Here is a 25,640-nt window from a genome sequence, read left to right as displayed (position 1 = left end):
TTTAAAAATGGGCAAAGGACCTGAATAGACACTACTCCAAAGAAGACACACAGATGGAAACAGATGTATGAAAAGATGCTCAATGTCACTAATCATCAGAGAGAATTGAATTAAAACCACAATGAGATATTACCTGACACCTGCCAGAATGGCTGCCATCAGTGCATTAAGAAACAAGTGCTGGCAAGAATGTGGAGAAATAGTGCACCATTGATGTGAATGCACACTGGTGCCACCACAGTGGAAAACAGTATGGAGTTTGCTCAAAAAATAAAAAATGGAACTTCCTTTTGACCCAATAATCCCACTTCTTGGAATATATCCTAAGAATCCCAAAACACCAATCAGAAAGAATATATGCTCCCCTATGTTCATAGCAGCATTATTTACAATAGTCAAGATCTGGAAACAGCCCAAGTACCCATCGATACTGAGTGGATAAAAAATCTGTGGTGTATTTACACAATGGAATACTACATAGCTGTAAAAAGGAAGCAACTCCTATGTTTTGCAACAGCAAAGATGAATGTGGGGATTATAATACTAAGTGAAATAAGCCAGTCAGAGAAAGACAAATACTATATGATGTCACTTATATGTAGAATATAAATGAATAAAATAGAACCGAAGTCATGGAAACATGGAACAGACTGACAGATGTTAGAGGGGAGGTGTGTGTGTGTTGGGGAGTGGGGGGTGGATGGGATGAAAGAAGGTAAAAAGAATACCCAAAGAATATATATGGCTCGGCTGGTGTGGCTCAGTGGTTGAGCATCAACCCATGCACCAAGAGGTCGCCAATTCAATTCCTGGTCAGGGCACATGCCCAGGTTATGGGCCAAATCCCCAGTGAGGGGCATGCAGGAGGCAGACAATCAATGTTCTTTCTCATCGATGTTTCTATCTCTCTCTCCTTCTTCCTTCCTCTCTCTAAAATCAATAAAGAAAAAAATTAAAAGGATAAATAAAATATTTTTTAAAAAAGAACATATATGCAGCCTGGCCAGTGTGGCTCAGTTGGTCGAGCATGGTCCCATGCATCAAAGTTCACTGGTTCAGTTCCTGGTCAGGGCACATGTCTGGGGTTTCAGGCTCCATCCCCAGTAGGGGGCGGGCGTGGAGGAAGCAACTGATTGATGTTTCTATCTCACCCTTCCTCTGTCTCTAAAAAACATTAATAAAAACACATTTTCCAAAAAAGAACATATATGCATACCCCATGGACATAGACAACAAAGTGGTTACGGCTAGAAGGAGGGGTGGAGAGAGGGAAGGATGGGGTCTGTGTGGAGGGGGACAAAGGGGGAAAATAGGGGAGAGATCTGTAATTTCAATAATTAAAAAAACAAAACAAAACAAAACAAAAAAAAACAAGTAGAATTTAAATGTTCTCACCAAAAAAAATAAAAAGGGTAAATTATGAGGTAATGCATGTGTTAATTAACTCGATGGGAGGATCCTTTAAAAATTATATACATATTGAATCATCATGTTGTATACATTAACTATCTTACAATTTTATTTGTCAACTATACCTCAATAAAACTGAAAAAGAAATCCTACCATTATTACCTGAGAGCTGGGTTCAATCTCTCTCCCCTGTTGCAACAATCTTGAATGAAGTCTTCCTTAAAAAAACCCACTATTACCACCTCACAGTACCTCAGCATTTCTCAGAACACAGTTCCATCTGACTCTGGTCGAACTAACCAGAATCAAAAACCACAAGAAACACAAAGTCCTTTTTGACTTTGTCTCCGCTTACCACTCCAATCTGAAATCTTTCTGCTCCCTGCCTTAGATCTTAAATTCCAATGCTACATTTTTAAAAATCCTCACCCAAGGATATTTTTCCATTTTTCTTTAGATAGAGTGGGAAGGAGGAAAGGAGAGAGAGAAGAAGGAAGAAACATCGATTGGTTACTCCTCGTACAACCCCACCAGGGCCGGGGACCAAACCACAACCAAGGTACGTGCCCTTGACTGGAATCAAACCGGCGAGTCTTTGGTCCACAGGCTGATGCTCTCTGACAGCTGAGCCAAACCAGCCAGGGCAACAATGCTACTTTTTTGTAGTTCACCATATAAAGTTGTTTGCTTCCAGTATTTAGTTCAGGCTCTTCTCTAAGCAGGAGTTTCTCTCTCTTAGCTTTCTTGTCTAGATGACGCCTATTTTGACATTCAGTTCTGTATCATCATTTCTTCCTGAAATTTCTTTCTGGTGTTCCCAGTACCCTCTATCTGAGCTAGATGACTATTGTTAAAATTGATAACCAGTGTACATCACTATCATTGCACTTGCTGCATTGTTCTATCAACATATGTCTGTGCTTGTTCCCAACCAGATTGTGAGCTTCTTGCAGGCAAGGACCATATCTTACATTTCCACCATCTAACATAGTACCTGTCTGTATTAAGTGTGCCTTTTTATTCTGATTTTGTTTTTGTCCTGAGAGGAACTGTGGTGAACCAACTGTTCTCCCCTGTTTATATTTATAGATGACACTTTCTGTATGAGGGGAGGATGAGTGACATTTCCTTCAGTAGAGATGTGAGAGTAAAGGCACTTCAGATGGAGGGAAATTTTATGAGGAAGTATAAAGGTGCAAAGAATTTCTGGGGCAAAAAACCAAAAACAAAATACCATGCAATTTAGATGGTGCATAGGGGGAATTCCAGAAAACAAAGTTGGAAATGTGACGTGGGTGGAGCAAGGTGATGGAAGAGTATATCAGTTAGTGTTTGTTGCTTTGTTGTATAGCAAAACACCCCAGCCTTCAGGATCTTAAAACAGTTATTAGTTTACTACTTAATGGTTTGGCAGTTGAGGCTGGCAGAAGTTGGTCAGTTCTTCTGCCATTTTACCTGGGTTTACTCACATAGCTGGTCAGCTGGCAGGTCAGCTGGGTTGGATGGCCTCATTCACAGGTCTAGTTGATAGGCTGATGCCTGGACTGGCTCAGCTCTCCATTACATTGTCACTTAAGCTGTCTGGCTCTTTCTTGTTCATATGGCAGCAGTGTTCCAAGTACAGTCAAGAAGGCAAGACAGTGCTCAAGTGCTTTTTAAACTTGTAGTTGTTTCATATTAGCAGGGCATTGACCTAGTCCATATTTGAGCTGGAAGAAGTCTTCACCTCTTGATAGGAAGAATTGTAAATTATCAATAGACAATATTTTTCAAGCTGTTAGATCCTTGGATACTAAGCTAAGAAATTTGTACTTTTTCTTTATTAAAGAGCAGACTTAAAATTTTTTTTTTCGGTGGAGATTCCAAAATGGCAGCGGAGTGAATAGAAGCTACACAGACCATCTCCCAGGACCAAACTGGAATTACAACTAAAATAAAGACAAATAGTCAGGGAAAAGCAACAGAAAAGCTGCTTATAAGGACCATATAACCAGGGACACTGACTTGATCCTTATAGGATTACGGAGGCATGAGAGGGAGCTGTGAGCCCATGGACAACAGCGGCCTTAGCTGTGAACAGCGCCCTCAGGGTTAAACTCCCAAGTAGCTCAGGAGTGCAGAGGGCCAGGTCAGAGCGCTAAAACAACCAGAGGCACTCACCTTGGGCTCTGGCAGAAGGAGGGCGGACTGGACTGGAACTGTGTGGGGACACTCGGGATTTGGAGGGCGTTCAGAGCTTTTGCTGAGTTGCGGTCACATAAGACTATGGCCATTTTACTCCTTCCCAAGGTTCTAGGGAGAGGCAGTGGCCCCTCCCTCAAAGATTCAACCCCACCCTGTGGGCCATTGAAATGCAAATTGAGGCTCATTAACAACCAGCATCTGCCCCACCCTCGAGAAATCGCCTTACTGAGGGACTTTTTCATTCAACTGAGAAACTAAGGCTCATTAAGTAGCCATGACTAATAGCCCCCAGGAGAAAAGCTAGAGGATAACTGAACCTTTCCTGGTCTTGCAGCTCTACCCGGGAAAGTAAGACATGCCAGTGGTGTTTAACATGGGTCCTTCCTCACTCATCCAAACCCAGTAGAGGAAGCCACAAACAGCAGAACACCAACACCCACAAGGAAAATTTGGTGGGCTCCAAAACCAACTGACAGCCAAAATGGTGAAACAAAGAAACACCAAATGAAAGAACAAGAGACCTCTACCGAAGATGAGATAAATGAAACGCAGTTAAGCAAGTTAACAGAGCTAGAATTCAGAGCCATGATCTTGAGGAAGCTTAACAACATGTATAAGGACATGAATACAATGAGTAAAGATGTAGAAATGTTGAAAATCAACCAATTGGAAATTAAAAACCACCAAGAAGAAATGAAGAATCACATAGCAGAAACAAAGAATACATTGGAAGGGCTAAACAGCAGAGTGGAGGAAGCTGAAGACTGGATCAGTGAATTAGAAGTAAGGATACAAAAAATCAACCAATCAGAAAACCAAAAGGAAAAAATAATAAAAAACAGGAAGACAGCTTAAGAGAACTGGGGGACAATTGGAAATGTAATAATATTCGCATCATAGGAGTCCTCGAAGAAGAAGAAAATGAGCAAGTGTTAGAGAATATATTTGAAGAAATAGTGACAGAAAACTTCCCTAATTTGGTGAAGGAAGAAGGCATTCAAGTTCAACAATCACAGAGAGCCCCAAGTAAGAAGAACCCAAACAGGCCCACACAGCAATACAGTCATAGCAGGGGACTTCAACATCCCGCTAACATCACTGACATAGCAATTAAACTGCCAAAAATTAAAGACAAAGAGAGAATCCTAAAGGCAGCAAGAGATAAACAACAGGTTACCTACCAAGGAACCCCTATGAGGCCATCAGCTGACTTCTCAACAGAAACACTACAGGCCAGAAAGGAATTGCATGAGGTAATCAAGGTCATGAAAAACAAGGATCTGAATCCAAGACTACTCTACCAAGCAAGGCTATCATTCAAAATAGAAGGTCAAAAAAAGAGCTTCCCAGACAAAAAAAAAGGCTAAGGGAATACATTAGCACCAAACCAGCACTGCAAGAAATGTTAAAAGGACTGCTGTAATTAGTAGCAGAAAAAGGAAGAAAAATATAACCACACTAAACAAAAATGGCAATAAATAAGTACATATCAATAATCACCTTAAGTGCAAATGGATTGAATGCTCTGATAAAAAGACACAGAGTAACCCTGGCCAATTTGGCTCACTGGTTGGAGCGTCGGCCTGTGGTCCAAAGAGACCCAATTAAGTTCCCACTAAGTGCGCGTATCTTGGTTGCAGTTTGTCCCTGGCTCTGGTTGGTTGTGCGGGTGGCAGCCACTTGATGTGTCCCTTTCATGTCAATATTTCTCTCTCTCTCTCTCTCTCTCTCTCTCTCTCTTTCTCTCTCTCCCTCCCTCCCACTCTATCTGAGCAAAAGATGAAAAAAAATGTCCTCGGGTGAGGATTAAAAAAAAAAAGACACAGAGTAGCTGATTGGATAAGTAAGCATGACTCATATATATGTTGTTTACAAGAGACCCACCTCACAGCAAAAGAGTCACATAAATTGAAAGTGAAGGGATGGAAAAAAATCTTCCAAGCAAACAGAAAGGAAACAAATCTGGGGTAGCAATACTCATATCTGATAATATAGATTTCAAAATGAAGGCCATAATTAGAGACAAAGAAGTCCACTACATAATTTTAAAAGGATCTATCCAACAGGAAGATATAACCTTGGTAAATATATATGCACCCAATATAAGAGCACCAACATATATTAAAAATCTTCTGCAGGACTTCAAAAGAGAAATCAACAGCAATACAGTCATAGCAGGGGACTTTAACACCCCGCTGACATCACTGGATAGATCCTCTAGACAAAAAATTAACAAGGAAACACAGACTCTAAATGAAGCACTAGATATCTACAGAGACTTACACACCAAACTACAAAATTCACATTCTTCTCAAGTGCACATGGGACATTTTCAAAGATAGACCACATGTTAGGACACAAAGCAAGTTTCTACAAGTTCAAAAAGATTGAAATCATATCAAACATCTTCTTAGATCACAAGGGCATCCAACTGGAAATCAATTGCAACAAGAATATGCAAACATTGGAACACATGGAAGCTAAATAGTATGTTATTAAACAATGAATGGGTTACTGCAGAGATCAAGGAAGAAATTTAAAAATTCCTGGAAGCCAATGAATATGAACACACAACAACACAAAATCTATGGGATGCAGCAAAAGCAGTTCTGAGAGGAAAGTTTATAGCACTACAGGCCTACCTGAAGAAACAAGAAAAATCTCTAATAGACTATCTAACTTCACAACTGAAAGAACTAGAAAGCAAACAAAAAGAAACCCCAGAGTAAGTAGAAGAAAGGTAATCGTAAAGAGCAGAGCAGAAATAAGTGACATAGACACCAAAAAAACAATTCAAAGAATCAATGAAACAAAGAGCTGGTTTTTAGAAAAGATAAAAAAGATTGATGGACCCGTAGCTAGATTCACCAGGAAACATTGAGAGAGAACCCAAGTACACAAAATCAGAAATGAAAGAGGAGGCATAACAACTGACACCACAGAAATACAAAGGATTATTAACAAATACTATGAACAATTATATGGCAACAAATTCAACAATCTAAGCAAAATAGACAAATTTCTAGAAACACATAGTCTCCCAAAACTGGACCAGGAAGAGATAGAAAACTTGAACAGACAAAGAACAACTAAGGAAATTGAAGATGTAATCAGGACTCTCCCAGCAAACAAAAGGCCAGGCCTGGATGGCTTCATGGGGAAGTTTTACTGAACATTCAAAGAAGAACTAACACCTATTCTCCTCAAACTATTTCAAAAAATTTAAGAAGAAGGAAGACTTCCAAACTCGTTGTATGAGGCCAGCATAATTCTAATTCCAAAACCAGAAAAAGAAATTACAAAGAAAGAAAACTACAGACCAATATCCCTGATGAACATAGATTCCAAAATCCTGAACAAATACTGGGAAATCAAATCCAGCAATACATCAAATAAATTATTCATCATGACCAAGTGGGATTCATTCCAGGGATGCAAGGCTGGTACAATATTCACAAATCAACAAATGGGATATACCACATTAACGAAATAAAGAATAAAAACCACATGATCTATCAATAGATGCTGAAAAAGCATTTGACAAAATCCAGCACCCATTTCTGATAAAAACGCTCAGCAATGTGGGAATAGAGTGATCATATCTCGACATAATAAAGGGCATATATGAAAGACCTACAGACAACATCATACTCAATGGGCAAAAACTAAAAGCATTTCTCTTAAGAACAGGAACAAGGCAAAGATGCCCACTTTCGCCACTCTTATTTAACATAGTACTGGAAGTCTTAGCCACAGTAATCAGACATGAAGAATAAATAAAAGGGATCCAAATTGGAAAGGAGGAAGTGAAACTGTCATTATGCACAGATGATATGATATTATACATAGCAAACCCTAAAGACTCTATCAGATCTACTAGACTTAATAAATGAATTTGGCAAAGTGGCAGGATACAAAACTAATGTCAAGAAATCAACAGCATTCTTATACACCAATGATGAACTCACAGAAAGAGAAACTAAAAAAACAATCTCATTTACCATCACAGGAAAAAAAATAAGATATCTAGGAATAAATTTAACCGAAGATGTAAAGGACCTATTTGCAGAAAACTACAGGACATTGCAAAAAGAAATAGAGGAAGATATAAAAAGTGGAAGCATATATTTTGTTCATGGATTGGAAGATTTAACATCATTAAAATGTCAATACTATCCAAAGCAATCTATCGATTCAATGCAATCTCAATCAAAATACCAATGACACATTTCACAGAACTAGAACAAATACTTCAAAAGTTCATATGGAACAAAAAAAGACCCTGAATAGCCACAGCAATCTTGAAAAAGAAGGACAAAGTAGGTGGGATCACAATACCAGATATCAGATTATGCTACAATGCTACTGTAATCAAAACAGCCTGGTACTGGCACTAGAACAGGCATACAGACCAGTGGAACAGAACAAAGAACTCAGGAATGGACCCAAGACATTATGCTCAGTTAATATTTGACATAGGAGGCAAGAGCATATAATGGAGTAAAGACAGCCTCTTTAGTAAATGGTGTTGGGAAAATTGGACAGCTACATGCAAAAAAATGAAACTAGACCATCAACTTACACCACACACAAGAATAAACTCAAAATGGATAAAAGACTTAAATGTGACCCATGAATTCATAAAAATCCTAGAAAAAAATGTAGGCAACAAAATTTCGGACATCATACGCAGCAGAATTTTCACTGATACATCACCTAAGGCAACAGAAACAAAGGAAAAAATGAACACATGGGCCTACATCAAACTAAAAAGCTTCTGCACAGCAAAAGAAACCAAATGGAAAGGTAACCCACTATATGGGAGAGCATCATTGTCAATGATAAGGGGTTAATTTTCAATATATATAGAGTGCTCATACAATTCGACAAAAGGAAGGCAAAAACTCAATTAAAAAATGGGCAGAGGGTCTAAATAGACACCTTTCCAAACAGGACATACAAATGGCCAAGAGACTTATGAAGAAATGTTCAACATCACTAATCATCAGAGAGATACAAATGAAAACAACAATGAGTTATCACCTCACACATGTCAGAATGGCCGCCATGAACAAATCATCAAGCAATAAGTGTTAGCGAGGGTGTGAAGAAAAGGGGACCCTAGTACACTGCTGGTGGGAATGCAGACTGGTGCAGCCACTATGGAAAACAATAGGGTGTTATCTCAAAAAATTAAAAATTGAACTTCCATTTGACCCAGTGATCCCGCTTCTAGGAATATACCCTAAGAAGCCTGAAACACCAATCAGAAAGAATATAGGTACCCCATTTTATAGCAGCACTATTTACAATAGCTAAGATCTGGAAACAGCCCAAATGTCCATCAGTAGATGAGTGGATAAAAAAGCAGTGGTACATCTACACAACTGAGTACTATGCAGCTGTAAGAAAGATCTCTTATCCTTTGAGACGACATGGAGGGACCTGGAAAGTATTATCTTAAGCAAAACAAGCCCAGCAGAGAAAGACAAGTATCATATGATCTCACTTATTTGTGGAATATAATGAACATAACAGTCTGAGAAATTGGGTAGTCCTGGAGACGTGAAAATAGGGTACAGACAACCCTCAGAAGAGGGGGTAGTGGGGGAAATGAAGTTATAAACCACAGAACTTATATGCATGTACACATAACCGATGGACATGGACAACAAAACCAGGTATGGGGTGGGAGGGATGGGGAGGAGGGTATCAATGGGGAAAAAAAGGAGAAACATCTCTAACAAAAATAAATAAAAAATTATAAAAAATAAAAGTAAAAATAAATAAATAATTTTTTTTCTTTATTGATATTAGAGAGAGGAAGGGAGAGGGATAGGAACATCAGTGAAAGAGAACATCGACTGGTTGCCTCCTGCATGCCGCCCACTGGGGATCAGGCCCACAACCCGGGCATGTACCCTGACTGGGAATTGAACCGGTGACCTCTTGGTAATGGGTTGATACTCAACCACTGAGCCACACCGGCCAGGGTGAAATTTGTACTTTTAATTGGCAGACAGTGAGGAAGGAAGGGCACAGACTTAGAGACCAAACTCAGATGTAGCCAAAAACAATCTTTAAAAAAAAATAGACTTCTATTTTTCTAGAATAGTTTTAAATTTACAGAAAAATTAAGATGATGGTACAATGTGAATTAACTTGTCCAGGGACAAGTAACTAGTAAGTAACAGAAAATAGCATTCAGTATCCCTTGTTATTAACATTTTATGTTAATATGGTATATTTGTTACAATTAATAAATTAATATTGATATAGTATTATTAGCTAAAGTCCATACTTTATTTAGATTTTTTTTAGTGTTGACCTAATATACTTTTTCTGTTCCAGGATCCCATCAGGATACCATATTACATTTAGTTGTCATGTGTTCTTAGAATCCTCTTGGTTGTGACATTTTCTCCTTTCCTTTTTTTGGTTGACTGGGACTGTTTTGTGGAGTACTGATCAGATATTTCGTAGGATGCACTCTATTAGAATTTGGTGTTTATTCTGATGTTTTGACATCTGGCATCTCCCTGACCCTGGAATGACGGTCCTTCGCAGGGCCAGTCAATTCCAAGAGATGGTAAAGGACTCACCCACAATCACAACTTTCATATGCAGACACACTAGTCCATAACCTCCTCCACCTCTTTTATTAGGTTCTCACACGGCTCTTACACTGCACACCATTATTCCCCTGCCCTAATTACCCCAGGCCCAGGTAACAGACATCTAGAGACAGCCCCTACACCCTAGAGCCTGCTAAAATTACTCAAACTAGCAAATCCTAAACCTGCATACCCTACCTCATTAGCCCTTCTGCAGAAACCACTGTAAAGGCCCTTGCCCGTGGTTTCCCCTCACTCACTCTGCCTCTTGGCCAGCCCTGTGCTCCCCATGCGGCCCTGCAGGCTGTGCTCCTGACTGTAGGAACCTGTATGAACATCTTTCTTCATGACCATGATTTTCTGTCTGTGTCTTACCACACCTGTTAAAAACAAACCTTAGGCACATTTTAAAACACGATCATATGGTGGATATTCAATATATTTTTGTTGAATAAATAAGTTAATTAATTTGTTTACTGTTGGTAAGAATATAAAAACTGCCACCCTGAATTAGCCTGCTAGTTCACCTAGCCCTATATTCTGATATCAGCAAATCTATCATAGAAGAATACAATTGTCCTTCTTGAGAGCAATAGCTAAGCCATATCTTCAAAACAAAACAAAACAAAAATATCTTGAATAAAAGAGAAAACAGATTTCATGCTGTTCCCTATCCTGCTTGAATATAAAATGAAAAAAGCAAGGGGCAAGTTTCAGTTGAATAATAGAGTTAGCTTGCTTTCTCCCCTCACTCCTACCATCTTTAAATCTAACCCTTAAATTTAGGAATAAGTGAGACAAGCCCATAAATTAAGACAAGCTCAACACCGAGACAATCTAGTTAAAACCCTGTCTAGGAGATGGCATGAGGGTTCCCTTCCGTCACTTCTGTATGACAAGCACAGATGCTTAAGAATGTTGCGGCAGGCCTCCTGTCAATACTCTCGGCTAGTTTAAGCAAATGTGAAAAGAGACCATGTCCTTCATTTCCAGTTAAGCCTGGTCATTGAAGCAGTTATGAGTCTTTATGTTACAAATGCCAGAAAAACCCAGCTCAAACTGGCTTAAACAATCACAACTTACTTGGCACAACAGGTAAGTCTGAAAGTAGACTGATACGCTTTTAAGATTAAAAACGACTAAAATAGAAAAAATTTTTAATAGAAAACACACATGCAATAAGGTGACCCTACTAAAAGGGAAGGAAAAAAAAGTATGAACACAGGCTTCAAGTCAAGGGTTAAATGAGGTCAGGGAAAGTCAGTGTTACGTGAGGACAGGGAAAAGTTATGTGAGGTCAGGGAAGGTTATATGAGATGGGGAGGAAGCCATATGGTTAAGATTGGGGTTATTTGTCAAGGTTCTAACTTTTGTTTTGCATAATGGGTTTTAGGATGTTTGTTACTTATAGAAAACACAATAAGCACGAGTGAGCACACTTAGTTGGAAGCAGAGCTGGAACTAGAATGAAAATTTCCTGAACCTAGTCCATAGTTCTAGGCTGCTTGTGCAAAAGAGAAAAGCTGTTTCAGATAAAATAAATCCATGTATAGTATTTCTCTCTCTTCTTTTTAAATCCTTATTCCGAGGATATGTTTTTATTGATTTTTAAAGAGAGGGGAAGTAGGGGAGAAAGAGAGAGAGAGAGAGAAATATTGATGCTAGAGAAGAATATCAATTGGTATTGATATTCCTCCCACAAGCACTCCTACTAGGAATTGAACAGCAACCTAGGTATGTGCCCTAGCTGGGAATCAAACCCGCAACCTTTTGGTGTATAGGACAATGCTCCAACAAACTGAGCCACCTGGCCAGGGCCTCTCTTTTTTATAAAGAACAAATCTAAAGAATAGCCATTCCTAAATATGATAGATTGATGGAATAAAATCAGCAAACCAGAAACAGCTATTAATTAGTGAGACCCTCCTTTCATTGCTAACTGAAAATTTGCAAGTGCTGAATAATTAATTTTCACATCAATAGTTAACACAATTTAGTAATAGGAAAGCTATCTGATTAAGAAGTTAAATCTTAGGTCATGGCCCATAACAGGTAAGTCTGACTCTTCTTTCATTAATCTCAAATGGATAGGATCTTGAAATAATATATATGTGAAGCTTACATGCACAAGAACAAAAAAATTTCAATATTTTCACACTAACTCTTGGTTTATGTTTTTGGATATTAGGTGGAAACAGAGGTAAGAACTAAATGTGAGCCTTATAGGAATTTTTTTTTTCTATTCCAGGCCGTGTTTAAAATTTTCTCCTAATAATTGGTCAGTATCTAACTAAAGCTGTGATTCATCAGGCAAAGTAAAGTGGAGCCCAATCATATTTTGTGAATTTGATCAATACAAAATGCTAAACTAAATCATACAAAGAAAAAGAACTCTCAGAAATGTCTTTTTGATCTTCTGCCTAAGCACCCCCCCCCCCCACTTCACTACACACACCCCATCAGTCTATTCTTGAGCAAAATTTGTCTTGGATTTCCATTTTTCTCTTCTTTTCTACATGTAAGGTTTTAAAAAAGTTTGCGAATAGCGTGCTGAGTTGACATGGTGTGAAACTTAAATGTTTACCAGTACACTAAACTATCAGGCACTACAAACGTCAGAACATGTTTTGTTCTGATCATGAGCAGCTTGCCACAGAGAGACTAGGGCCAGTGTGGTGGCTGTGTCTGCCTCATCAAGTTGTCTCGAATGTTCTAGAAGTTATTAGATAATCACCCTGCGATCTGCTTCATCCTGGCCAGGTAGACTCAGTTGTCTACTGCTAATGTCATAGTGGTTCTCTCCTGGTCAAGGGCTTTGAAGTCTAGGCTAGAAGTGTGAACATAAATCAGTACAAAAGGAAGTTTTTGAACAAAGATAATATGAGTCATGATTTGGAGGGCAGCTAATCTGACAGCAGAGTGTAGTACCGACAGCAGTAGGAGCATGCGAGTGGGAGAAATGGGGTCCCGAGTTTGGCAAGTCTAGATAAATAGGTTAGGAGGTAAGAGCTAGGAAAGGATGAGTTCAGTAGTAAAGATGTTGAGTTTAAGTTATTAACAGGATATCCATTTTCAGCATATAGTGGGAAATGCAGAACTTTACTCTGGAAGGTAACATTACAACTTAACTAAGGTGATAGCAAGTCATGAAAGAGAGATCACTGAGGGGGTAAAAGGCATCAGGTGGATCTGAAAGATGAACACCTGATCTCAGTCCCTCAGAAAAGTATAACAGCTACACAGGTACCAGCAGGCTCCCCTCCCCCAACATACCTAGAGGCTTTATCATCAGAACTCCTTCACGAATCTCTCTCTCTCTCTCTCTCTCTCTCTCTCTCTCTCCCTCCCTCCCTCCCTCCCTCCCTCTACGGTTCTCAAGGCTTTAAGAAAAGAAATAAAATGTTTGTGTAGGGCAGGAAAGACTTTTCCTCCATTCTCTTAGGTTCTGATGCTGGGCCTGAGAATTAAACCGACCAAAAAAAAAAAAAAAAACAGGTTAAAAAACAGGTTAAAAGGGGGAAAAGCATACAAATTTTATTTGATGTTAATATTTCTATGTATACACAGCGGCCTCCATATGAAAAGAGTGGGTAGGCCCGAGAGCTCTGACAAGACAAAGGAAACAGAGGTTGGGGCTAGGGGCAGTAAATTGTGGGAAAGGAAGTAAATGAGGGAAACTAGTGGAAGATAAAGATTATTTTTGGGGGGTACAAATTAATCTCAGCATAGATTCCCTGTCTTGGGTGATAAGAATGTTCTTCTCTTTCTGCTACAGAGAGGGCACCTGTATCACAAGAAATTTATTTCTCAAGTACCTTTAGCTCAAAATATCCATGTGCCAAAGTGGCACAGTGTGGGGTGACATACTCTGACCCCTTTATTTACCATTCTTGACTCAGCAAATTTTGTGAACTGTAACATAAATATACCAAGATTTTAGTATACTCGTATGAAGTACCTCACAATATAAAACAGATATATACTGAGACTAAAAGTATTTCATTACTATATTATAGTACTTATTTCATAGTTAATTCCTTCAGCATTGCAACATCCTGCCAAACTAGTACTATACTAAGCACTTTGGGAAATAAGAAAATAAAATAAAAATCCACTTCTCAGTTATCATTTTTCAAAATAAAGGAAATTAGATATACATTTAAGTAATGAATATTAATAAACATAATACTGGGTAGAAAGTCATGTCATAAGACAGTACATAAAATGCTATTCCAAATGGGGGTGAGGCTGCAGCAGCAAGGTTCAGGTGCTTAGAAAGGCCCCATAAAGGAGAAGACAACTAAACTAGTCCTTGGAGTGTGGCAGGATTTGGAATATAGAGATAAAGTAGACAGTTATCAGCAACAAGAAGTGTAATGTAATGGCCTATAGCTGGGGAATACAGCTTGTAGGTAAGAGAAAGCAAATGTTTGGTTGAGGCAAGGGCAGGGTTTACTAAAAGGAGTAGAGGATCTTAAGGTTGGAAATGTTGGTTAAGTCATGTCAGGATGTTCTCAAAGGTCATACTCTAAGGATTTGGATTTGATCAGGAGACTCTGAAGGTTCAGCAGGTAGGAGGAGGCATGGTATGAGCATAGCTATATTTCAAGAAGACAAAATGGTAACACTGTGTAGGATGTAAGGAGGAGAACCTGGAAGTGAACAGAAATGAGGCTCTGTCATATTAGAGTGCAGGGATTCTATGTTCTAATATAATATCGGTGTCCACATTTCATAAAGCAACTAGCCCTATTTAAAATGGTGATGTTCTTGCCCAGCCGGTGTGGCTCAGTGGATTGAGCATGTACCATGAACTGAGAGGTCCTGGTTTGATTCCTGGTCAGGGCACATGCCCAGGTTTCAGGCTCAATCCCCAGTAGGGGGTGTGCAAGAGGCAGCTGATTGATGTTTCTCTCTCACATTGATGTTTCTATCTCTCTTTCCCTTCCTGTCTCTTAAATACATACATACATAAATAGATAAAAAAATAAATAAAATGGTGATGTTCTCAAACTAAGTTGAGGGGCAATTTTTTCTGTCTTAGTATGGATTTTAGCCTAAGTATATTTTGTAAAAGTTAAATTACTTTTGAAAATAAAATCCTAGCCTGTTTGGCTTAGTGGTTAGAGCATCAGCCTGTGGTCCTGAGAGACGGGGGTTCGGTTCCCGCTAAGCACACGTACCTCAGTTGCAGTTTGTCCCCGGCCCTGGTTGGTCATGCTGTGGCAGCCACTCGATGTGTCCCTTTCACATCTACATTTCTCTCTCTCTCTCTCTCTTTTCCTCTCTCTCTTTCCCACTCTATCTGAACAAAAAAAATTAAAAAATGTCCTTGAGTGAGGATAAAAAAAAGAAAGAAAATAAAGAAACTTCATGGAATAACTCTGCTAAAACAGGACACCATGGAAGAATTAAACAAGGCAGTGTCAATTAGTATCAAAAAGTTCAGATTACAACTTTTGACCCTTCAGAGATTCCCTTGATCCAATGTTACAATTAAGGGGACACGGAGCTGATTTTTAAGTTTTACTGCTCCATTCATAAGAATGGTAGCTAAGAGAGAAAAACTAGTCTTCATTCAATATCACAATCAATAGTAAATGATGCTAAGTAAGTAAGTATTTGGTTTTGTCTAACTATATTTTTGAAGTCAAAGTCTAGAGTCATATTAGGCAACACAGCCTAAGACTTTTAAGAGGACTCCTATATTGGCTGTAGAAACTTTCAAGTTTATTAGACCTGATGTATCCAATTAGTCTTTGATATATTTATAGCTAGTAGAGAAAAATTAGACTTTGGGGCTATCCAGTGTCCTTCACGCTTGCACTCTTCCTTCATTAAATCATGGACCTTTGTTCTTTGCCCTTCTTGGCACTTGTAATCAAATAGAAAGAGAAATATGAACCACATAAGAACATAGAAGTAGCATATTTTTACTAATGGTAGCAAGTTTTCTGATAGGGTATGAACTGGCACCTTGAGAGAGACTCAGGGGTTGGATGAACATAGGGGATCAGAGAGAGCATTTTAGAGGAAGTAGTATTTAAACTGAAGTAGGAGTCAGCCAGGAAAAGAGGATCGACATTCACAGTAAGACAGAACTTTAAGTCAGGTTAATTGTAAAAATTACATTGAAATTGCATGACCCTAGTATACATTTCATTGGACCTAGAGATACAACATAAAAATATTACAGATCATCTAACAACCTGTGAAAATGTCACACATTAATTTTAAATAGTAATTTGCAGTACTATGCTTATAAACTTTTTGGCTTGGGGCAATATATTTCCATGTCTTATACAATTATTAATTCTCATTTAATGCTAATGCTCCTGACAGTGAAGATTAGAGCTAATTAACTACTTCTTTCACCTACATTAATTTATTAGCTACTCATGTTGAATACAGTCAATGTTTCTGTGCTACTTGGCCAAAGTAAATTTTATGGACAAGATACAAATACAGCTAAATACACACATGATCAAATAATTGAAAAATTGACATTGCCATCATTAGCAAATACAGTTGAAAAACAGATGGACAACAGGCCTAAGCTTATAGTATATTAAATAGTAATCCACCTAACATTAGTTGAGTGACCAAACATGTAGTTTCCATAGTTACAGGCACTGATGTAACAGAGCCCTGCCTCATTACCATTTCAGAATCAAAAGTGGGTACCTGAAAGGGAGCTGTCTTTAACCTTGAATTCCTTGACTTAAATACTAACGATAGGTAGACGGCTCTTGCAGATATTTTTAGAACCAGGAAGATTTCAAACAAAGAAAACCAGTAATTAATATCATAGATAATGAGGAAAATTTGAGTGGTTCCCAAGGTGTGATCCAGTTTCCAACAGCATCAGCATTACCTTGGAACTTGGGAGAAATCAGGGGAAGGCCCTGCAATCTGTGTTCTAAGCAGGTGATTCAATGTACATGAAGAAGGTTTTCTCCAACCTCACTGAATTTAAGATGAAACCAAATTTAAAAGCTCATCTTAATTTTCCTGCACTTTTCTAAATGTCATTTTCTTTTATTTCAAGTCAGAACAAGTTGACACCATGTAATAGCTCATCATTATAGTCACTAGTTCAAAAGTTTAGCAATGAATTTAAATTGTTAAACTTTGAATAAGTTACACTTTGACCTTTGAATATTTTTAATATATTGTAGATTTAAAGTTCTGAGGATTACATGGGGTTTGTGCAATCATAAATACATGTGCAATTAGTACAACTTAAATATCATGGTAAATAAAAAATAACATTTGTACAATAAATGTATTTTTGCATTCGCAAACTTTTATATATTTTAATATGTTTCACATGGCATACATTAAAATTAATAGCTTCCTCCTTCAGGAGAGTCTGTTCTAGAACAATCCAAATTTTTAAAAAATATATAAAATTAAACAATCATTCTTTAAATGATAAAAAGATCACTGTTGGCTTTAAAAATGTATTTTCTCTCATCATTTAAAAATAAATTTATAAACATTAAGTGTATTTACAGTTTTCCTGATATATAAGTATATATCAATTAACTCAACTGTACTCACATATAACAATTTTTAAGTCATAAATATGCTATACACATGTAATGTATGTCATTTCCTAACACAAGGCTCAAAGCCATTTGGAAACTCCCCAGTGTATAGTATTCCCCCGCTTACCTGTGGGGGATATGTTCCAAGACCCCCTGAGGATGCCCGAAACTGAGGATAGTACTGAATTCTATGTATATTATGTTTTTCCTATACATACATATCTATGATAAAGTTTAATGGATATATTAGACACAGTAAGAGATAAACAACAATAATTAATAATAAAATAGAACAATTATAACAATAAATTATAATAAAAGTTATATGGATGTGGTTTCTCTGTCCCTCTCAAAATATCTTACTGCATTGTAGTTACCTTCTCACTAAAAGGAAGCACTTTACAGCTTCTCTTTGGCATATCAGAATTGCCAGCACCACTATTCTCGTGCTCTAGGCCTTCAGTAAGAAAGTAAGGGTGAGTCGAACACAAGCACTGCCATACTGCAACAGCCCAGCTCATCACCAAGATGGCAACTAAGTGACTAACGGGGGAAGTGTATGCAGCACGGAGACTCTGATTCACGTTCCACGTGGGATGGTGCGAGCAATTTCATCCCACTACTCAGAATGGCCACAAAATTTAAAACTGATCAATTACTTATTTCTAGAATTTCCATTTAATATTTCAGAATGCGGTTGATGTGGGTAACTGAAAGCAAAACCACAGATAAGGGGGGAGTACTGTCTATTGAATGCCTCCTCACCGAGCACAGTCTGATTTCCTGTAGGAAGATTTTTGTCTCATCTTTCTTTTGCGCCATGGCTGCATTTTTAGAGGTTTCCCAATGCTGTGAGCAGTCAACTAAATACATTTAAAAGCTTAATTTAACCTACATGCTAGAAATTGGAAGGAACATCATAGAGCAGACCTTGCTGCAATGCCAAAGGCAGTTTGGTGAGGAAGCACATCAAGCACAGTGTTCTGAGTCACAGGAAATTAATGTCACAACCAAGCAACCATGTAACATAAATAAGAATGCTCACCTTCCTGAGGGAGATAGATTGAGACAGACTGAAGGGGCAGTAAGGTATGTAGCCATATGAATTCCAGGAGAAGTGTTTGATGAACCAAATGAAGAAATAAGAGTTGGTTTTTCCTTTTCTTCCTATTACAAAAGTCTCAAGCAGTCCCCAGAAAGAACAAGGGGCTACAGTGTTAACATACCTCACATAACTCTATTAGGGATACAAGTTCTTTCTGGTGAAGACATGGAGATAAAGCTAGGAAAAGGTTCCTACTTGGCATACATATAAGGATATTTTAAAATATATATATACTACTATATATAAGTTTAGGGAATACATCTCTTTGAAGTGAAGATAATTTAGAGTTGAACTAAAGTCTGAACTGTATAGTTTTCTCATTAGATTGATAGAGATACCACTATCTATTTTCTTTCACAATGTTGAGAAAAATAAATGATGCCATGTATGTAAATAAAGTTCTTAGCACAGTGCCTGGCATACAGTAGGAGCTCAGGAAGAGTGCATATCTGTCATCATAATCAAGATCATCATTAAATGGACCATATCACCTTTGCCACCATGCTCTTTGTATTGGGGATATTTTATTTACAAAATATGACAATGTTAGCATTACATAAATCTTCTGGAACACACACTCCACGTTAGTCCTGAACCTAAATTGCATTTTAATCTCCCTCTACTATAGAAAGCATGAAACTAAACCAGCTTTAACACAGTTCCTCTTCATCAATAGGATAGTTTCAGAAACTTCTTCCAAAAAGTATTAATACTTTTTAAATTCAGGAAAATTGACTTCTGACATAATTCCTAAATCACCAGATTATTTTTCCTATTAATTACCAGATAAATTTTAGAGTTGCCCATGAAATGATCTATACCACACACACATGGTTTAAGGCACAGAATAGTTAAGAAGCATACCCAAAGCCACTCAAGTTGGCACAGGGCTGGACTAGCACAGGTCTCCTGACTACATGCCAGGCTATCTTCCTTATCACTGTTGCATCAAGTATAAACCACACCAAAGAGCTTCCCACTTGTCCTATTAAATAGCATCCTATCAAGGATGTTCAGGCTTTCCTTCTAACAAATACTTTCACACAAAACATTTAATCCTCTAAGTTTCTAACAAACCAAGGAGACACTAAGAACACTAACTTAGGTATCTCAGTTGAAATAACATTTCATGTAAAAGAGTTAAAATGTGTTTTCATGTATAAACACTACTGACTCACTAAGTATATTTGAAGCATATTAATTACATGCATTGTATGGGAATATTTACCTTAACATTCATTTGATTTACTGAGAATTCTGAGTACTATATCAACTCATTGACTCAGATTCCAAAGAGATTGTCTTTTTTTTTTTTTTTTGAATCAATGACTTGGTTTATTCTCTGAAAGAATTTAAAAATAAATATTGTGATGTTTATCCAAGGTAATCATTCCCACACTCATAGGCTAGCATTTAAAATACCTGCCCTCCTTTTCCAAAAGTAAATTTACATTTGGAGAACGAGTTTTGATAACGTTATTTTTCAAGCAAGAATTTGATCAGCTTATCAATTTAAGATAAAAATTCAAACTCCAATTTCACAAACTGACTAGAAAATTTATTGTCATTCTAGGGACAATAAGAATACCAATATCATCAGCATTTGCACCTTCTCCGATTCTTTTTTCTTTATACATAAATGAAAAGAATTCCTTTGATTTACACTATCTGCTTCAGCAATCAGCTTCCTTTTGTAAAGAAATACATCATCCAAATATCCTGTTATATCTTTGAGTAAATTTCGACTTCAAAAATTTATCCCATCAATAGTAGAAGCTTCACCACAGGATCTTTCTTGTTCTTATTTGTTTTTTCTCTCCCTCTCTTTTAAACCTGTTTACCTTGCGTGAGTAGAAAACACTAGTGAATCTACCTAAATTTAAGGGGAAAAGAATAGCCAGTTATAAAACTTGTATCATAATATGATTATTTTATGGCCTTCTTCAATTTCCAGGTTCAAAAAAAAAAACCTTCAGATTTTCTAAATTTCTCTTATGTGTCAATATTATTATTTTTTTAAACAAACACAAAACCTGGAAAGTTACCATTTTGGTTCTTTTGTCTGATGAAGAAAATAGAACCAAGCAATATAACAAAAAATAATAATAAAGAAAGAAACTAATAAAATCAAGAAAGGACTAAAGATAAGCCAAAAAAGATTCACTCTGAAATATTTTTCTTAGTTTAAACCTTAGTTAAGTCAAAGTTCAGAATAATACAGATATTTTTTAAAAGCAACAAATTGTTTTCCTTTTATACTGTGCTGTGTTTTATAAAAAAGCATAGACTAAAAGTCATGAAAAAATAATTTCTAGAATTCTTCTTTTAAACTTTCAGGTATAGTTAAAACTTTATGAGAAGTGTTCCTTTCCATTCTGGAATCTCACTCCATAGGGATACCATTCCCCACCATTGAGATTTCCTTTTAGTTTATTTTCTGTTCTTAATCTTTTTTAACTTCTTTCTATAAAAAAAAAAAAAAAAATTTTTCTCACCTATCCACCCTCACCAATTTCCCCTCATCTCAATGTAGTTAGAACACAATGAATCAACTTTCCATGATTCATTATTATGACCATAAATCTACATAGCTAAACCATACACAATTCTATGATAACTTTTCCCAGATGTTTCCTTTTCTTGGTGCTCTCCATATCTACTTTTGAATCATCCACATACTTTCTAGAACAAACCTCCAGTCTTCTGAGGGGTTGGGGAAAGGTAAGCTGCCCCGCTCTGAGAGGTGAGGGAGGTGATCTGGAAATCCAAGTTGTAAAGTCTTTCAAACATCAGTGCCACTTTGCGGCCCATCTCTCAAAGGTTTCTGCTTCTACAAATTCCTGTGGCTTTTTGAAGTTCTACAGAGAGAAGTTGGCTCTCCACCCCCAGTCTTGGGTTTCAACCTCATTCAAACTGCTAAATCAGGTACGTATCACTCATCCGCTTTCTCAATCTTTGTTGACATTTTTTGTCTGTTGTCATTTCCTCCCATTCTCTTTGTTCTTGTGGTTTTGTTCCTTTTTAATCCTTTAATATCCTTTTAGTGTGGTTTATAGAGGGAACATGAAAAAATGCATCTGTCCAACCCACCATAATTTACTGAAAGTATTTGTGCTTATCATATGTAAATCATGATTGTGTATGTTTAACATAATCACACCCATTTCTCTTTTGTCTGCTCCATGTTGTCAGGTTGTCTGCAAATAAGTCTGATTAACTAGTTGATTTTTTTTTAAGTGGGGACAACATTTAGCTCTAGGTAAAAATGTAAAGTACATAAAATTAATTTTCAATGTTTTTAGCTTCCCTACTCTTTTGTCATTTTCCCCATTTCATGGCACCCTTCTCCGAGATCCAATCCATCGTCTTGATATTCTCTCTCTCTCTCCCCCCCAGTAAACTAGATCTTCGGGGCAGGAGAGAAAACAAATGAACTTACTCATACCAAGGTGTAAATAATTGACATCATTAAAAAGTACTTCCCGGGATATTAAATAAAATAAAAAATTCTAAATAAAGTTAAGGCAAACTGGAATTTTCAAAGATGTATTTTGGAAAATTTCCCTGGGAGTAGGAATGCGGTGGGAGAGAAATGGGGTAGAGTGAAAAATTAGAAATAAAAAGTACTAACAGAGAAGATACATTGTTCGATTTCAAAGAGATAATTTGATATTGTTCTTTTTATATAAGCAAATCTGGAGAAGCCAGAGTAAAAACATTAAAAAAAACCCACACAATTCTATATATTGCAAAAACTATAATAAGAGACATGGCACTGTACCAATACAAATATCATAAAAGTTCCTTCATGAAAATTCTTTGTTTTGTAAGCAAAATTATTAAATAAAAATGTCCCAAATTCCATGTATGCCCCTACCTAGTCAATGTTACTACATGACCTGACTTTTCTGATTAATGAAATCAGTAGCTAGAACACTAAGGTTTAGATCAGAAAAATAAATTTTTATGGATGACTCCAGTACAAATATAATGAAAAAAAAATGCTAGTGTTTAACAGAAAAATAGCATTGGTTTTGACATGATAAACAAGAAACTGTAGTGACTACTAGAAATTATTACTGTACCATTCTAGGTCCATTATCTCTAAGTCAAGTGGCCAGGGCAAGCAGAGAAACTGAAGTAGGACCCTCTTGCTAAAAGCAAACAAACACACACGCAAAAAAAATAAACAAACCCAGTTGTGAATCAACTTAACTATACTGTTCAGTTTACAGGAAGAAATCAAATGATTTCAAGGGCCCATAAAAACCAAGTAAACAGCAAACAGTGATTAGTTTGAAGGAATATTAGCATCTATAAATCCATTAGCTGCTGGACATACAGACCACCAACAGTGGGTTGTTGTTTTTTTATAAAATTTTAAGTATGACAACTCTGTGTTAATGTCAAAATACCTCCATAACTGAAAAAAAATACTCATATTGACCAAAAAACTACAGAATTAATAAAGCTTTTGAATGGATTTGTATTTTCCTAATCATAACAGCATCTGTATACATTTTGAGAATTTGCACACAGATAATAAGCGTAGAGCTCAAGGGACCTCAGTACTTTTTGACCCATAAGTAGACAAGCACTTGACCTATAGCTTACCCTTTCCATGTTTTTGTCTTCCAGTAGAGAATAATTAATTTCTCATTTAAACAAAATGGGAGGAAATAGAAAAAATTCAGATATGAACGTGGCAAGTTTCTGCCTTATTGCTTCTCTTTTTAAATCTGGGTATTGATTAGCTTTTAATCCAAATTTTCTCCTGTTAGAAAATAAATTTTTGCAAGTTTTTGAATCTTTTTAAAGTCCTAATTATTAAGTGTTTACTCTGTGACAGTGGTTCTCAACAATGTTAGATTTCACATTCCTTTTTTATAACAACCTCTAATGTCCATTTTAATAGTCTATTTTATCTGTTGTAGTGAATAAACCATCTCAAACAGAAATTTATCACCCCTCAAGATTCTGTGAGTTCACTGGGCATTTCTGCTTGATGTAGAGTCGTGTGGGCTTCCAGGAAAAATAAGAGGTCAAAGTGGCCTCACTTAACTAGCAGTTGGTGCTGGCTGTGGGCTGGGAGCTCAGCTGGGCCTCTTAAAGGAGAGACCTTGATTCTGTTCCAGGAGGGGCCTCTCCATGTGACTGCTCAGGCATTTTCATAGCATGGCAGCTGGTTTCTAAGGAGGTGGGTTCCCCAAAGCAGAGGTGGAAGCTGCAAACCTCTTAAGGCCGAGCCCCCTGAATTTAGACAGCCTCACTCTTGCTACATTCTATTGGTTAAAACAGGTCACAGAGCCAGCCCAAATTCAAGGAAAGTAGAAACAGATGCCCCCTCTTAATGATAAGAACTGGGGGGATGAGAGAGATTGTTGTGGCAGTCTTTGGAGACATTATCTAGCGCATATCCTCAAATGAAATTCTTAGACAATATAATCTAACTACATATACACTTTTAAAAATAAAAATAGTATCTCAACAATAATTTAACAAAAAAATAAAAGATACGATTCATAAAAGATGTATTTCAATATGTAAACGCTCAGACCTGACCACACTAAAAGAGCTAATAAAGTAGCTAGATTCTTATATTGATTAAAGATTAAGTTTTGATTTAAGAAAAGATAAGTCATTCCATAAAAGAGATACTGTATACCAAAATGGACAACGATACTTGAGGACACCAGAACAAAACAAAATAGTGTTAGGTTAAGTAATAACATATCAGATTTACTTATATATAGTAAGAACAAAAAATTACTTAAAGAGGAAATACAATATTCTCAAATATTATCTAGGCCTTATCTATAAAGTATAAAAACAGAGTAATTCCCTATGTGACTACAGAAAACATATCAGTCGTTTTAAAATTCTACCCCCATGTCAAAGCATATATTCAGGCTCCAGTACTTAAAAAGATTTTGGAGAGCACATCTTTCGGTACCATAGAGAATACTGGATGGATTTTAAAGAAGTAAACAAAAGAAACTGTAGAGACGTTGTATGGTAGATGTCAGAGACACATCAGAGCAAGATCGAAAAACTATAGACAATCTTCAAACTGATTAGTTGAGTATGTGATTTTTACATCATTAATTTCTTATTGTACCACAAAAATTAAATATACAGAACAGTAATGACATAAAATATCTTTAAATAACATTTATTAAAATTTACTATGATTCCTGTATTTCGTGTGCCTCAGTAATAATTGGTTTCTTAGTCTGGTAAAGGGATTCTCAAATGTCCTTAATTACACAATGCAATTGATTTGCTTGCTTTTTCAGCAATTGCACAATTGACTGCACTTCATATTCTTCTCATTGAACTGTGTACAGTAGAGCTGGGAGTAGGATGAGGAGAGTGAGGCACTCACTTTGGGCACAAAATTTAAAGGGCTCCTTAATTTCAAACACAGTAATGAAGAAAAATATTTTAATGCAATCTTCTTTAAAATATGTTTTTATTGATTCCTTAGAGAGAGAGAGGAAGGGAGAGAGAGATAGAAACATTGATGTGAGAGAGATACATGGATCAGTTGCCTTCTGCCACCTCCCCCAACACCCCCACACACACTAGGGATCAAGCTGCATCCCAGGCATATGCCCTGGAATCTAACCGGGACCACTCAGTCCATTGGATGGCGTTCAATCCACTGAGCCCCACTGGCCAGGCTCAGTGCATCTTTTTATTTTTTCCTTTATTGATTTTAGAGAGACATGAAGTGAGAGGAAGAGAGAGAGATAGAAACATCAATGAGAGAGAGCA

The sequence above is a fragment of the Molossus molossus genome, unplaced genomic scaffold (genome assembly GCF_014108415.1).
Source record: "Molossus molossus isolate mMolMol1 unplaced genomic scaffold, mMolMol1.p scaffold_m16_p_1, whole genome shotgun sequence".
NCBI lineage: Eukaryota > Metazoa > Chordata > Mammalia > Chiroptera > Molossidae > Molossus > Molossus molossus.
This window is presented reverse-complemented; position numbering follows the sequence as displayed.